General features: G+C 42.4%; 1 pseudogene; it reads left to right on the top strand.

Moving 5' to 3' along the window:
• The first annotated feature begins 11487 nt into the window (after nt 1-11487).
• Nucleotides 11488-12682, top strand: LOC116883154 (annotated as a pseudogene).
• Nucleotides 12683-13897: the final 1215 nt, after the last annotated feature.

The raw sequence follows: 13897 nt of genomic DNA, 5'->3' as shown, positions 1-13897 counted from the left end.
GGAAGAAAGGTTGGTTTTATGTTTATATATATAATATATATTATATATAATATATAATATATAATATATATATATTTTTACTTATTAACTTCAAATCCTGTTTTCTGGGCCCTCCCAGTTACCCCCTCCCACAATCCTTTCCCAATCCCTTTCCCCTTCTCCTTTGAGTGGATGGGGTTCCCTGGTATCCCCTCACCCTGGTACATTAAGTTCCTGTGAGGCTAGCTGCATCCTCTCACAAACAAGGCAGTCAAACAAGGCAGCCCAGCTAGAAGAACATATCCCACAGACAGGCAATAGCTTTTGGGATAGACCCTGCTCCAGTTGTTCCTGACCCACATGAAGACCAAGCTGTATATCTGATATATATATATATATATATATATATATATATATATGCGTGTGTGTGTGTGTGTGTGTGTGTGTGTGTGTGTGTGTGTGTGTGTGTGTGTATCTATCTCCAGGAAGGCCTAGGTTCTGCCCATGAATGCTCTTTGGTTAGTGGTTCAGTTTCTGAGAGTCCCAGGGGTCTAGGTTAGTTGACTCTGTTGGTCTTCCTGTGGAGTTCCTATCCGATAGAAGCCACAATTCTTCCTCCTGTTAGGAAGAAATTTTTTGTAATTGGATATTTTATGATTTACATTTCCCGGTTTGCCCTCTGCAAACCTCTTATCCTATCCCCTCTCCCTTGGCTTCTATGAGGTTGCTCTCCCTTTCACCTGGCCACTCCCACCCCACCAACCAAAGAGTACACAGGGACGGATCCATGGCTCCAACTCCATATGTGGCAGAGGATGGCATCATTTGGCATCAATGGGAGGAGAGCCCTTTTCTCTTGTGAAGGCTTGATGCCCCAGTGTAGGGGAATGCCAGGGTTGTGGTGTGGGTGTGGTGGGTGGGTGAGGAAGCACCATCATAGAAGCAGGGGGAGGGGGATGGGAGATGGGGTTTATGGATGGGAAACTGGGGAAAGGGGATAACATTTGAAATAAATAAAGTACCCAATAAAAAGATAGGATGTGCCCATTCCTCATAGAATAATGAGTAAAAGCTACATAATAAGGAATACAATGAGCTTTCACAATTGCACTAAAAAAGTAAATAGGCTTGGGATAGATTTGTGACCCAAGGATTGAGCCACAGTTGTGAACTATAATAAAGTGAGGCCATGTGAAACTGTTGCTTTGAACTTATAATAAACTTATAGGCTGAAACATTGCTTTAAATGTATTATCAACACTTTTCTGTAACTCCCCTTTTATGAAACATTTATCTATGAGGTAATTTTCCAAAAACTTTCATCTAAGAAGGTGTAAGAAGGCCAGAAAAAAAGAAATGAGGTGGTTTATTGGGGGCCCTTCCCCATCTATTCAAGTGTATATGTATAAGTACATGAGTATGTATGTAAGTGTGCATGCACACTTATGGAGCTGATGAGATTAGGTGGTAAGGACTGACCAGAATGTGAGTGTATGAATGCATGTGTGCATATGTATTGCACACGTGTATTGCATATGTAAAAGATTGTCTTTCTCTCCTTCTCTTTTCTTCCTGGTTCATGAAGAGTTAATGAGCCTAAGCTTCCTGCCTTAGCATGAGATCTTTAAACAACAGAGCTAAGAAGCCAGCCTTAAATGGTAAAAAAATAGTAAGAGAGAAATATTGAGAAAAGAAACTAGTGATTATTAACACAAAATAGTAAGAGAGAATTATAGAGAAAAGAAACCAGTGCTTATTAGCACAGAACAGTAAGAAAGAGTTAAGTTTCCAGAGGGCATCAGCTTCTGGTCCCCAGAACACTAAGCTACAAGGCCATAGATCATCTTTGGGTTTCATCCAACTCTGTCTACTATATTAGTACTAGTGATGCCAGTAAGTTTCCAGGCAGAGGTCATATCTCATCAACATTTGCAGAACCTTTTCTCATGATAGAGCCTTAAGAATGTTAAGGAACGCCCAATCAGAGCCTGCCCCACACGTGGCCCATACATATACAGCCACCAAACTAGGTAAGATGGATGAAGCAAAGAAAAGCAGGCTGGCAGGAACTGGATGTAGATCTCTCCTGAGAGACACAGCCAGAATACAGCAAATACATAGGCAAATGCCAGCAGCAAACTACTGAACTGAGAACGGGACCCCCGTTGAAGGAATCAGAGAAACTGAAAGAGCTTGAAGGGGCTCGAGACCCCATATGAACAACAATGCCAAGCAGCCAGAGCTTCCAGGGACTAAGCCACTACCCAAAGACTATACATGGACTGATCCTGGGCTCCAACTGCATAGGTAGCAATGAATATCCTAGTAAGAGCACCAGTGGAAGGGGAAGCCCTTGGTCCTGCCAAGACTGAACCCTCAGTGAACGTGATTGTTGGGGGGAGAGCGGTAATGGGAGGAGGATGGGGAGGGGAACACCCATATAGAGGGGAGTTAGAGGGTTAGGGGGATGTTTGCCTGGAAACCGGGAAAGGTAATAACAATTGAAATGTAAATAAGAAATACCCAATTTAATAAAGATGGAGAAAACAAACAAACAAACAAAAAGAAAAAAGAAAAAAAAAGAATGTTATTCCATGTGACTGTCTGATGGATTTATGTTAGACAGTGGAATATGATTGTGTGCTGTGAGAGAGTACCTATGCAGATAAGGGAAGAGAGAGACAGGCACACTCATGCACAGAGTCTACTATGATCCTCACATTAGTCTTCAGGATGCCATAATGAAAGAGGAGAGTCAAAATATGCTAATGTTGAAACCATGTCTGGTCATTTGACAGGAAAGATCATGCCAGAGATGGTTGTGTGCATGAATACATGGGCAATGGGATCAGAAGAGAGACTGGGGATAATTTGGGAGAAGCAGATGTTGGTAGTTATATGGGAATAAAATTGTGTATTCTGAATTTCAAAGACCAAAATAGTAAATTGTGGTACCTTTCAAGAATATTTATTTCCTAGTTGGTCTGGCACATCTAATACAATTATGAGAGCTGAGATAAAGGTTGAAACAGTGGGAACAGGACATGAAGGGACATAAATAAATGTCACTCCTATAACAGAGCTATGCTTGGGTTGAGGGGGTGGCTTGTGCTAGCATGAAGAAAAGGTGGAAATCTGGTTAGAAAAGAAATGAGGCTTCATTTTAGGGGTAGGTCACTATAGTGACGATCCATCAAATCTTCAGAGATGTATCCTGTTACACCTAGCTGAGAAATAGACTTGTTTAGGCAAACACACTGCCTTAGTTACTGTTCTGTTGCTGTGCCAGAACTATTGCTGTGATGAAACACTGTGACTAAGGCAACTTACAAAGAAAGTGTTTAACTGGGGACTTGCTTACAGTTTCAGAAGGGTAGTCTATGATCATCAGGGCAGGGGGTATGGTGGCAGGTAGGCAGGAATGGTGCTGATGCACAGCCAGGTGGTGGAAAGATGGAGGGGGGAGGAGAGAGAGAGAGAGAGAGAGAGAGAGAGAGAGAGAGAGAGAGAGAGAGAGAGAGAGAGAGAGAGAGAGACTGGCATTGGCTTTTGAAACCTTAATTGAAGGCCACCCCCAGTGACTCAGCTCCTCTGAAAAGGCCACAGCTACTTCGAAAAGGCCACAGTCCTAATCTTTCCCAAACATTTGCACTAAAAGGGGACCAAGCATTCAAACACACTCAATTCAACCTCATTCAAACAAACGAATCTTTACTCAGCAACTCTCCTTAGAACTTTACATAGTAAAAATCTGATTAGTGTCCAGGAATGAACTATATAAGCTATAAAACGTTTACACATTTGTTTGTATTAAGTAAGAGGTTAATTAGGAAGACTTATGTAGCCTTCTAAATTTGCACATTAAAATAATAGCATTTAATACCTCAGAATGTCACATTAATATGAGGTAGAGACCTTTTTAGAGGTAATCAAAGTAAAGTTATATCATGAGGGTGACCCTTTTTTCCTTCATTAGTTTATTTATTCACTTTCTATTCAGGATGAAATCCACAATCTCTCCTCTCCTCCCACTCCCACCCTCACAAATCTCTCTCCTCATTGCCTCCTCTCAGGAGAAGGGGAAGCTCCTCTTGGATACCAGCCTGTCCAGGACATCAAGTGGCAACAGGACTAAGTACATCCTCTCCCACTAAGGCCCAACAAGGCAGTCCAGCTAGAAGAAGGTGATCCAATGACAGGCAACAGAGTCAGAGACAGATAAGGGTGGACTCTAACTCACTAAGATGACATCTTCATGAAAGGAGGAGTTTTGTACACAATACATGTATGGAAAGAAGATATGAGGTGGTGTGTATATTAAGATGATGGCCATTTATAAACTACATTGATAGGTCTACAAAAAACACCTCCTCAGAGAAAAGACTTCCTCCTACAAAAGAAACCACTTGAATAATCAGGTGACCTGGGACTTCTAGTGTCCATGCTGTGGAACAAGATATTCCTGTTGTTTTGTCTATGGCTCCTCAGTGTGGCAGCCTTATCCACGGGTACAATTTTATAATGCTGTAAGTGATGCTGTGCTCAGGGAAGGGTCGTTAGTGATAGCTAGCTCCTGAAGAAAGAGGAAATGAAACCATGGTGACATAATATGTTCATGTCTTATATTAACATACTACCAAGTGTATTCCACTGTGTGTACAGACTGGAGTCCTCTGGACTAACTATACCAGTGGCCAGCACACTACTGAAGATATTTCAGTGAGAAGATCTTGCTGTAGCCCACAATGACTGTACCAGCAGGCATGCCTCTGAACCAAGAACGTCTCCACATACACAGTCCACACACCAATCCTGCTGACCCCATGGAGTCCGTTTTTCACAATTCCTATAGTTTCCGAGTAAGTCTTTATGCTGTGCTGGAAAACCTTGTCTCAAAACCTGTCAGCTGAGGATTTTTCAGAGCCTACCTTCAGCATGACTCATAGAATTCAACTCTTGTTTTCAAAGAAAGGGGCAAGAGTTCATTATGGGACAGTGAGTGAATGAGTCTTCGTTATTATTTTTGTTACATGTAAGCATGTATAATCATGAGGTATTTTAAAAAAAATCCAGAAGAGAACAAAAGAATACTGTGGATGAGGGAAAACCCCATAAAACCTAAGAACAGGATGTCGCCAGTATAAGTAAGCAAAATCCAGAACAAGGACGGTGAGCTCTTGGGACTCTGAAACACTCCTTTCTTAATCCCATTAATGTGTTCATTCACCAAGCAAATATTCACTGAGGCCTCTAGAAGCTGGTTACATAAACACAAATCGCCAGAAATACTTCATGCTCTGGTGAAGCTGATATGCTCTTGGTGGCTAGGGCATTTCTGTCCCAGCTCCTGGACACATCACTATACTGTGCTGTAGGAGTTTTATTCACAGTGGAACATGGAAACAACCTAATATCTATTAACTGATGAATGAATAATTAAAGTATAGTACCTATACACAATGGAATTTTATCCAGGTTTTTAAAAATATGAAATTTACAGACATGTGAATAGAGATGGAAATATAAAGAACAAGTTAATTAAACCCAGAAAGACAAATAATACATGTTTTTCTCTTATGAAGACTCTAGCATTGAATCCTTATATTTGTGTGTTTAATTTGGTGCAATCCAGAAAACTAAAACAGGATAATTGGTGGGAAGAAAACAAAAGATCCTAAGGAAGGAGGAATAGAACACAGGTGACATGAAGGGGGAGGAATAGTGCTCCGGAATGAAGTTTAAAGGGAGGTGTTGATAATTAAAAAATCAATCCATGCTATACCCGCTACTCTCCAGTTGTGCTTTCCCTGCGCCCATGGCTATCCCCATGCAGAGGTCTATCCAACTTCCAGAGGTTCACTTGCTGCTGAACTGCTGAACTTCTGTTTCCAGTCATCCATTCCCTGTGGCTAGCTGCTGCCAAACTGCTGAGCTCATGGAGTCACTGCGAAATGGGAAATACCAAGACGATCTTAGTTTAGAATCAACAGATAACACAACTTTTGGGCACAGGATCTGTTGTTCTAAACTCATCCACTGTTCTATGTCAGAAATCTGGTGGCAGATTCTGGTGGATTCCACCACCAGACCTAACAGACCTTGGTCTACATTTTGCTGGCTTTCCCTCCCATCAGTCCTAAAGGAAGTCCCCTCCTCCAGTATTCCCTCTTTCTCTACCAGACATGGAAGGCCTACCTCCACCTCACCCAGTTATTGACTTCTTGTCATCTTTATTATCCAATCAATTAAGGAAGAATTCCACTGTAGGGAGAGAAGGATGGAGGATAGGCAGAGAAGGGCATCTAGGGAAAAATAATTAATTATAATGATGTTTGAAAAACCCATATCACAATCTATATTCTCTCTCCTTTCTCACCCCCCCCTCTGTGTGTGTGTGTGTGTAAACTGGAGCTACCCCACATAGATGTTTATGTTTATGCTCATTCCAGATGCTATAGATTGCCAAATAAAAAGCCCAGTGGCAGGAGGGTGATGCTTTCCTTCAAGTTGGTGAACAGAGATGTCATAGAGACACATCCCCAAACAATACAAGCTATTGCCACTGCCCTTGGTTGCCCACCAGAACTTGATAGAAAAACCCTATTAGTGAGGATACCACATTGATAATGGCACAGAGAGAACTCCAATAGGAAGCTTCCTAGCTACTGATTAGTTTCCATTGGACTGGAAGGTCTATGTAGGCTGTGGAGAAAGGGGTGAGTCAACAATGGCATTGCCCTTCTGTGAACCCTGTGAACTTCAGTAATGACTGGTGTGGAAGAAATGCCCATGGGTGCAATATGTCAGGAATGTTATGGATACAACTGATCATTTCCCTATTGGAATTAAGGCCTGTGACATAGGAAGGTACTGTAAGAATAGACTCTTATTTTTATATCAGTTCTCATCCTGGAATTTAAATGTCTCTGGTTTTGGCATAAGGTAGTTTGGTTAACGTTCTCTGAATCTCATGTAACAGACAAGAGGCTGTGCCTCTCTCAGAGAAGCTAAGATCAGTGAAGATGTGAGACCCACAAGCATTGCACAGCTAGCTCTATAAGCAAGTCTGACTCAGCCTCTGTCACTGTCCGTCAAGTCCTATTCATACCCTCTAAACATCACAAATCCTCCATGTTTCTTGCCTCAGCATGTGAGTCTGTCTCAGCTGGTATCACTCTGCCAAACTACCTGAGTCTGAGGAAACAGCAAGAAACTGCAGCACAACACCAGAAGGTTTTTGGTGTGTTTCTCTCTATGGAGTCCTCAAATGCAGCTCAACTACCCAATGTAAGGCATACCAATACATGAATGTTGTTAGCAAAGAATCTTTCCTCAGGTGGCCATAGTGTCTGCTTCACCTAAATGTTCCTACATGAGCAACCTTAGTTTTTTGCCTTTGTCCACTTTATAATAATGTTCCTTTACCTATGTTTGCACCAACAGAACACCATCCAGCAGACTTTCAAAAGAACCTCAATTTTCTACTCCAAGAAAGAAAGCAATTTATTGAAACAATGTCTTTTTTTATTAACTTGAGTAATTCTTATTTACATTTCGAATGTTATTCCCTTTCCCAGTTTCCGGGCCAACATCCCCCTAACCTTTCCCCCTCCCCTTCTGTATGGTGTTCCCCTCCCCATCCTCCCCCCTCCTTACCGCACCATTACAATCACGTTCACTGGGGGTTCAGTCTTAGCAGGACCAAGGGCTTCCCCTTCCACTGGTGCTCTTACTAGGCTATTCATTGCTACCTATGAGGATGGAGCCCAGGGTCAGTCCATGTATAGTCTTTGGGTAGCAGCATAGTCCCTGGAAGCTCTGGTTGGTTGGCATTGCTATTCATATGGGGTCTCGAGCCCCTTCAACCTCTTCCAGTCCTTTCTCCCATTCCTTCAACGAATGTCCCGTTCTCAGTTCAGAATGCTGCTGGCATTCGCCTCTGTATTTGCTGTATTCTGCCTGTGTCTCTCAAGAGAGATCTACATCCGGCTCCTGTCAGCCTGCACTTCTTTGCTTCATCCATCTTGTCTAATTGCATGGCTGTATATGTATGGGCCACATGTGGGGCAGGCTCTGAATGGGTGTTCCTTCTGTCTCTGTTTTAATCTTTGCCTCTCTCTTCCCTGCCAAGGGTATTCTTGTTCCCCTTTTAAAGAAGGAGTGAAGCATTCACATTTTGATCATCCGTCTTGAGTTTCATGTGTTCTGTGCATCTAGGGTAATTCAAGCATTTGGGCTAATAATCACTTATCGATGAGTGCATACCATGTGTGTTTTCTGTGGTTACCTCACTCAGGATGATATTTTCCAGTTCCCTCCATTTGCCTATGAATTTCATAAAGTCATTGTTTTTGATAGCTGAGTAATATTCCATTGTGTAGATGTACCTGTATCCATTACTCTGTTGAAGGGCATCTGGGTTCTTTCCAGCTTCTGGCTATTATAAATAAGGCTGCGATGAACATAGTGGAGCACGTGTCTTTTTTATATGTTGGGGCATCTTTTGGGTATATGCCCAAGAGAGGTATAGCTGGATCCTCAGGCAGTTCAATGTCCAATTTTCTGAGAAACCTCCAGACTGATTTTCAGAATGGTTGTACCAGTCTGCAATCCCACCAACAATGGAGGAGTGTTCCTCCTTCTCCACATCCTCGCCAGCATTTGTTGTCACCTGAGTTTTTGATCTTAGCCATTCTCACTGGTGTGAGGTGAAATCTCAGGGTTGTTTTGATTTGCATTTCCCTGATGACTAAAGATGTTGAACATTTCTTTAGGTGTTTCTCAGCCATTCGACATTCCTCAGCTGTGAATTCTTTGTTTAGCTCTGAACCCCATTTTTTAATAGGGTTATTTGTCTCCCTGCGGTCTAACTTCTTGAGTTCTTTGTATATTTTGGATATAAGGCCTCTATCTGTTGTAGGATTGGTAAAAATCTTTTCCCAATCTGTTGGTTGCTGTTTTGCCCTAACCACAGTGTCCTTTGCCTTTCAGAAGCTTTGCAGTTTTCTGAGATCCCATTTGTCGATTCTCCATCTTAGAGCATAAGCCATTGGTGTTTTGTTTAGGAAATTTTTTCCTTTGCCCATGTGTTTCAGATGCTTCCCACTTTTTCTTCTATTAGTTTGAGTGTATCTGGTTTGATGTGGAGGTCCTTGATCCACTTGGACTTAAGCTTTGTACAGGGTGATAAGAATGGATCGATCTGCATTCTTCTACATGTTGACCTCCAGTTGAACCAGCACCATTTGCTGAAAATGCTATCTTTTTTCCATTGGATGGTTTTGGCTCCCTTGTCAAAAATCAAGTGCCCATAGGTGTGTGGGTTCATTTCTGGGTCTTCAATTCTATTCCATTGGTGTATCTGTCTGTCTCTGTACCAATACCATGAAGTTTTTATGACTATTGCTCTGTAATACTGCTTGAGTTCAGAGATAGTGATTCCCCCTGAAATCCTTTTATTGTTGAGGATAGTTTTAGCTATCCTGGGTTTTTTGTTATTCCAGATGAATTTGCAAATTGTTCTAACTCTGAAGAATTGGATTGGTATTTTGATGGGGATTGCATTGAATCTGTAATTTGCTTTTGGTAAAATGGCCATTTTTACTATATAAATCATGCCAATTCATGAGCATGGGAGATCTTTCTATCTTCTGAGGCCTTCTTCAATTTCTTTCAACAGAGGCTTGAAGTTCTTATTGTACAGATCTTTTACTTGCTTGGTTAAAGTCACACCAAGGTACTTTATATTATTTGGGTCTATTATGAAGGGTGTCATTTCCCTAATTTCTTTCTCGGCTTGTTTCTCTTTTGTGTAGAGGAAGGCTACTGGTTTATTTGAGTTAATTTTATACCACGCCACTTTGCTGAAGTTGTTTATCAGCCTTAGTAGTTCTCTGGTGGAACTTTTGGGATCACTTAAATATACTGTCATATCATCTGCAAATAGTGATATTTTGACTTCTTCTTTTCCAATCTGTATCCGTTTGATCTCCTTTTGTTGTCTGATTGCTCTGGCTAGAAGTTCAAGAACTATATTGAATAAGTAGGGAGAGAGTGGGCAGCCTTGTCTAGTCCCTGATTTTAGTGGGATATCTTCAAGTTTCTTTCCATTTAGTTTAATGTTAGCGACTGGTTTGCTGTATATGGCTTTTACTATGTTTAGGTATGGGCCTTGAATTCCTATTCCTTCCAGGACTTTTATCATGAAGGGGTGTTGAATTTTGAAACAATGTCTTTAATTTTCCAGAACTTAGCTAACTCATGCCCCAAAAACTAGCTTTAGAAAAAAAAGTACATGGTGTCCTAAGAAAAACTCCAGAATGCTAGAACCAGGGGCAATATGAAAATGGGTTTTAGTGTTAAGGACAAACTATTCTGGGAATCAGTAAACAAGGATTAATCATAAGCCAGGTTCCTGGACATATTCACAAGACAGGAGATAGTGATGAGACAGTCACAGTGGGAGGGATGTCCAACACAGACCTGAGCATCAGGACCATAGACTATGAAGACTGGGAGAGTGGGTGTTGTTTCTGTCTCTCTGTAATGGTGGACCAGACCAGTTCCATATGGTTTCACCAGGGAGCCAAGTCTGAGAGTGCTGACAGAGGTTGACAAATGTTTTGGTGTCCTTGTCCCTTTCAACACAGAAGGTGGTGGCTTGTGTGCTTTCTCTCACTGTGTGGCATTTCGGGAATATGCTACAGCTTTGACTATTGTCACACCACCATATGTACATACTAGGGTCCTCTGGACTAAATATACTGGTGGCCAACACACAACTGTAGATATTTCAGTGAGTAGAGCTTGCTGTAGCCCACCAGTGCTACCAGGCAAGTGTGTGTCCACATTCACAGTCCACACACCACTGAATCTCAGTCAGCAAGAAGGGATTGCTTGATATATGCCAGTTGTTCCATGCCCAGGGATACCTGCAAAGGTACTTTAGAGGTCAAACATCTCAGATTACATTTCTTTAACCAATCAGCTGAGGAATGTGGGTGCAGCTTGCATAATTCTCCAACACCTCTAACAGGTTTGACCTGAGCTGAGAGGACTCTCAATAAGCTTCTTCTCACAGTGGACTGGGTTTGTTTGCTCTGCTTGGGTTGAAATCACAGGGAGGTTAAGAGACACTCTGGCAGTGCTGGTCCTTTCTTTGGCAGCATTTAACCCTCAGTTGATGTCAGCAAGAGTTTGAGAAGCAGGTGACACTCTGCTGACTCAGTGCATGTGTGGGCCCTGGGTCCTAGAACCCTTAGCCCTAGGTAAGTTTTGTAGCACTTGTATAGTTCTAGCAGGGGTGGAGTTCTGCAGCCACTATTGTGGTCAGTGTCACAGCTCCAGGGCTTACTTAGTGTCTAAAGTGACTCCATTGTGAAAAGAGCAACCATCTTAGAAGCCTATCCACCACCCAGAGTGTGGGGGATTTGACTGTTATATTATTTCGGGAATGCTGGCCACTAAATCATCTCTTTGCTCCTTCTTAAGAAAGTGGAACTGGCCAAGATGCTGCTTGGCTCCTCACTTCCAACAAAGGCAGCTCTGAGCCCTGGCAGCAGCTCAGGGGGTTGGGGTGGCACCCCGGAACCCATCAGACCTCCAGCTTCTGGTCACCAGGCAGTCAGCAGCATGCAGGGAAAATTGAAAAACACTGAAGTTGACTTTTGCAAATCCACCCATTAAATCAACAGCATGGTTTTCTCTGAATCCTAATATTACAGGAGTCCAGAACCCACAAATAGAGAGAATGAGAACACACGGTACTGAGTCATCCAGAAAAGTGAACAACACTTGGAATTCACTTCAGAGGACTTGAAAGTCCTTGGAGAAATTGGACGAGGAGCTTATGGTTCTGTACCCAAATGATCCACAAACCAAGTGGGCAGATAATGGCAGTTAAAAGAATATGGTCACCTGTGGATGTAAAAGAACAAAAACAACTTCCCATGGATTTGGATTAGGGATGAGGAGTAGTGAGTACCCATACATTGTTCATTCCCATGGTGCACTCTTCAGAGAGGGTGACTGTTGGAACTGTATGGAGCTCATGTCTACCTCATCTGATAAATTTTACAAATATGTACACAGAGTGTCAGATGACGTTATCCTAGAAGAGATCTTAGGCAAAATCACTGTAGCAACTGTGAAAATACTGAACCCCTTAAAAGAAAACTTGAAAATTGTTCACAAAGACATCAAACCTTCGAACATTCTTCTGGACAGAAGTGCAAATGTATAGGTCTGTGATTTTGGCATCAGTGGACAGCTTGTGGACTCTATTGCCAAGACAACAGATGCTGGGTGTAGGCTGCATATGGTACCTTAAAGAATAGACCAAGTGCATAATGACAAGGGTATGATGTCTGGTCTGATGTCTGGAGTTTGGGGTTCACATTGTAGGAGTTTGCCACAGGCCAATTTCTTTATCCATATAGAACAGTGTATTTGATCAGCTAAACCACATGGTGAAAGGAGATCCTCCCCATCTGAGTAATTCTGAGGAAAGGGAGTTCTCCCCCAGTTTTAGCAACTTTCTCAACTTCTGCCTTACAAAGGATGAATCCAAAAGGCTAAAGTGCAAAGAGCTTCTGAAACATCCCTTAATTTTGATGTATGAAGAACATACTGTATAGGTTGTATGCTATGTTTGTAAAGTCCTGGATCAGATGCACCTCCCGGCTCTCCCGTGTATGTTGACTGATACTTCTGCTACATCAGACTCTAAAAAGAAAGGGCTGAGAGGAAGCAAGACGTAAAGAGTTTGTATCCTGTATCACAGTTTTCCTATTGCTCACCCAGACAGCATGTGCAATAAGTTTGGTGTTCGTTTCCATCATGTCTGTAGACTTCTGTCACCTTGAATGTGCATCCCTGTAATACCTGACTGATCACAATGTTAGTGCTGGTCACAGAGACCTCATCCTGCTCTTTTGTGATGAACACATTCACGATGTATGGAAGTCAGTACCATCAAGTTGTTGACTGTGCTTAGGTCACACTATAAATTCATTTCTAGACACAAAACCTGGAGACACAGCTACTGGAATGGTGTTTTGTGAGACTTCCAAGGGCTGGAGGGACACAGACAAGGATGTACTATATCTGAACATAGAGACCTAGGCTTGAATGAGAAGAGCTTGCACAGTCAGTGAGAAACATTTCCTTCTGCAGCCGGGAGACAAAGGGTTTCCTTTTTCACCAAGTGCAATAGATTTACTGACCTGTTATTCTCTTCTTTTACAGTCACAGTCGATGTTTGGGGAATCGATGTGCTCAGCCAAATTCCTTGTTCAAAATATCATGTTAAATCAGAATTAATTTATCTTTACCAAAACCCATGTTGCTTTCAGAGAGGTGAACATTAGCTCCTCAGACAGGGCAGAATGTCTTCTCTGCCCTTTTCCAGTCCTGCTTGCCACTGGGAAGATACAGGAGTCTGCCACCTATCATAGAAGGGCGTGGCCAACTTGATGCTCTACCTGCCACCAACTGCCAGGACTGAATGAAGGAAAAAGTACCGAGGGCACAGTTTACAGGTGTTTTTTTTTCCTTTTTTTCTTTATTAACTTGAGTATTTCTTATTTACATTTCAAATGTTATTCCCTTTCCCGGTTTCTGGGCCAACATCCCCCTAACCCTTCCCTCCCCTTCTATATGGTTGATCCCCCCCATCCTCCCCCCCATTACCACCTTCCCCCCAAGAATCACGCTCACTGGGGTTCAGTCTTAGCAAGACCAAGGGCTTCCCTTCCACTGGTGCTCTTACTAGGCTATTCATTGCTACCTATGAGGATGGAGTCCAGGGTCAGTCCATGGTCTCTTTGGGTAGTGGCTTAGTCCCCTGGAAGCTCTGGTTTGTTAGCATTGTTGTTCATAAGGGTCTCGAGCCTTCAAGCTCTTTCAAGTCCTTTCTCTG

Source organism: Rattus rattus, chromosome 1, assembly GCF_011064425.1.
Source record: "Rattus rattus isolate New Zealand chromosome 1, Rrattus_CSIRO_v1, whole genome shotgun sequence".
In the NCBI taxonomy this organism is placed as follows: Eukaryota; Metazoa; Chordata; class Mammalia; order Rodentia; family Muridae; genus Rattus; species Rattus rattus.
The sequence above is the reverse complement of the archived record's forward strand: the minus strand, read 5'-3'. Positions and strand labels throughout refer to the sequence as shown.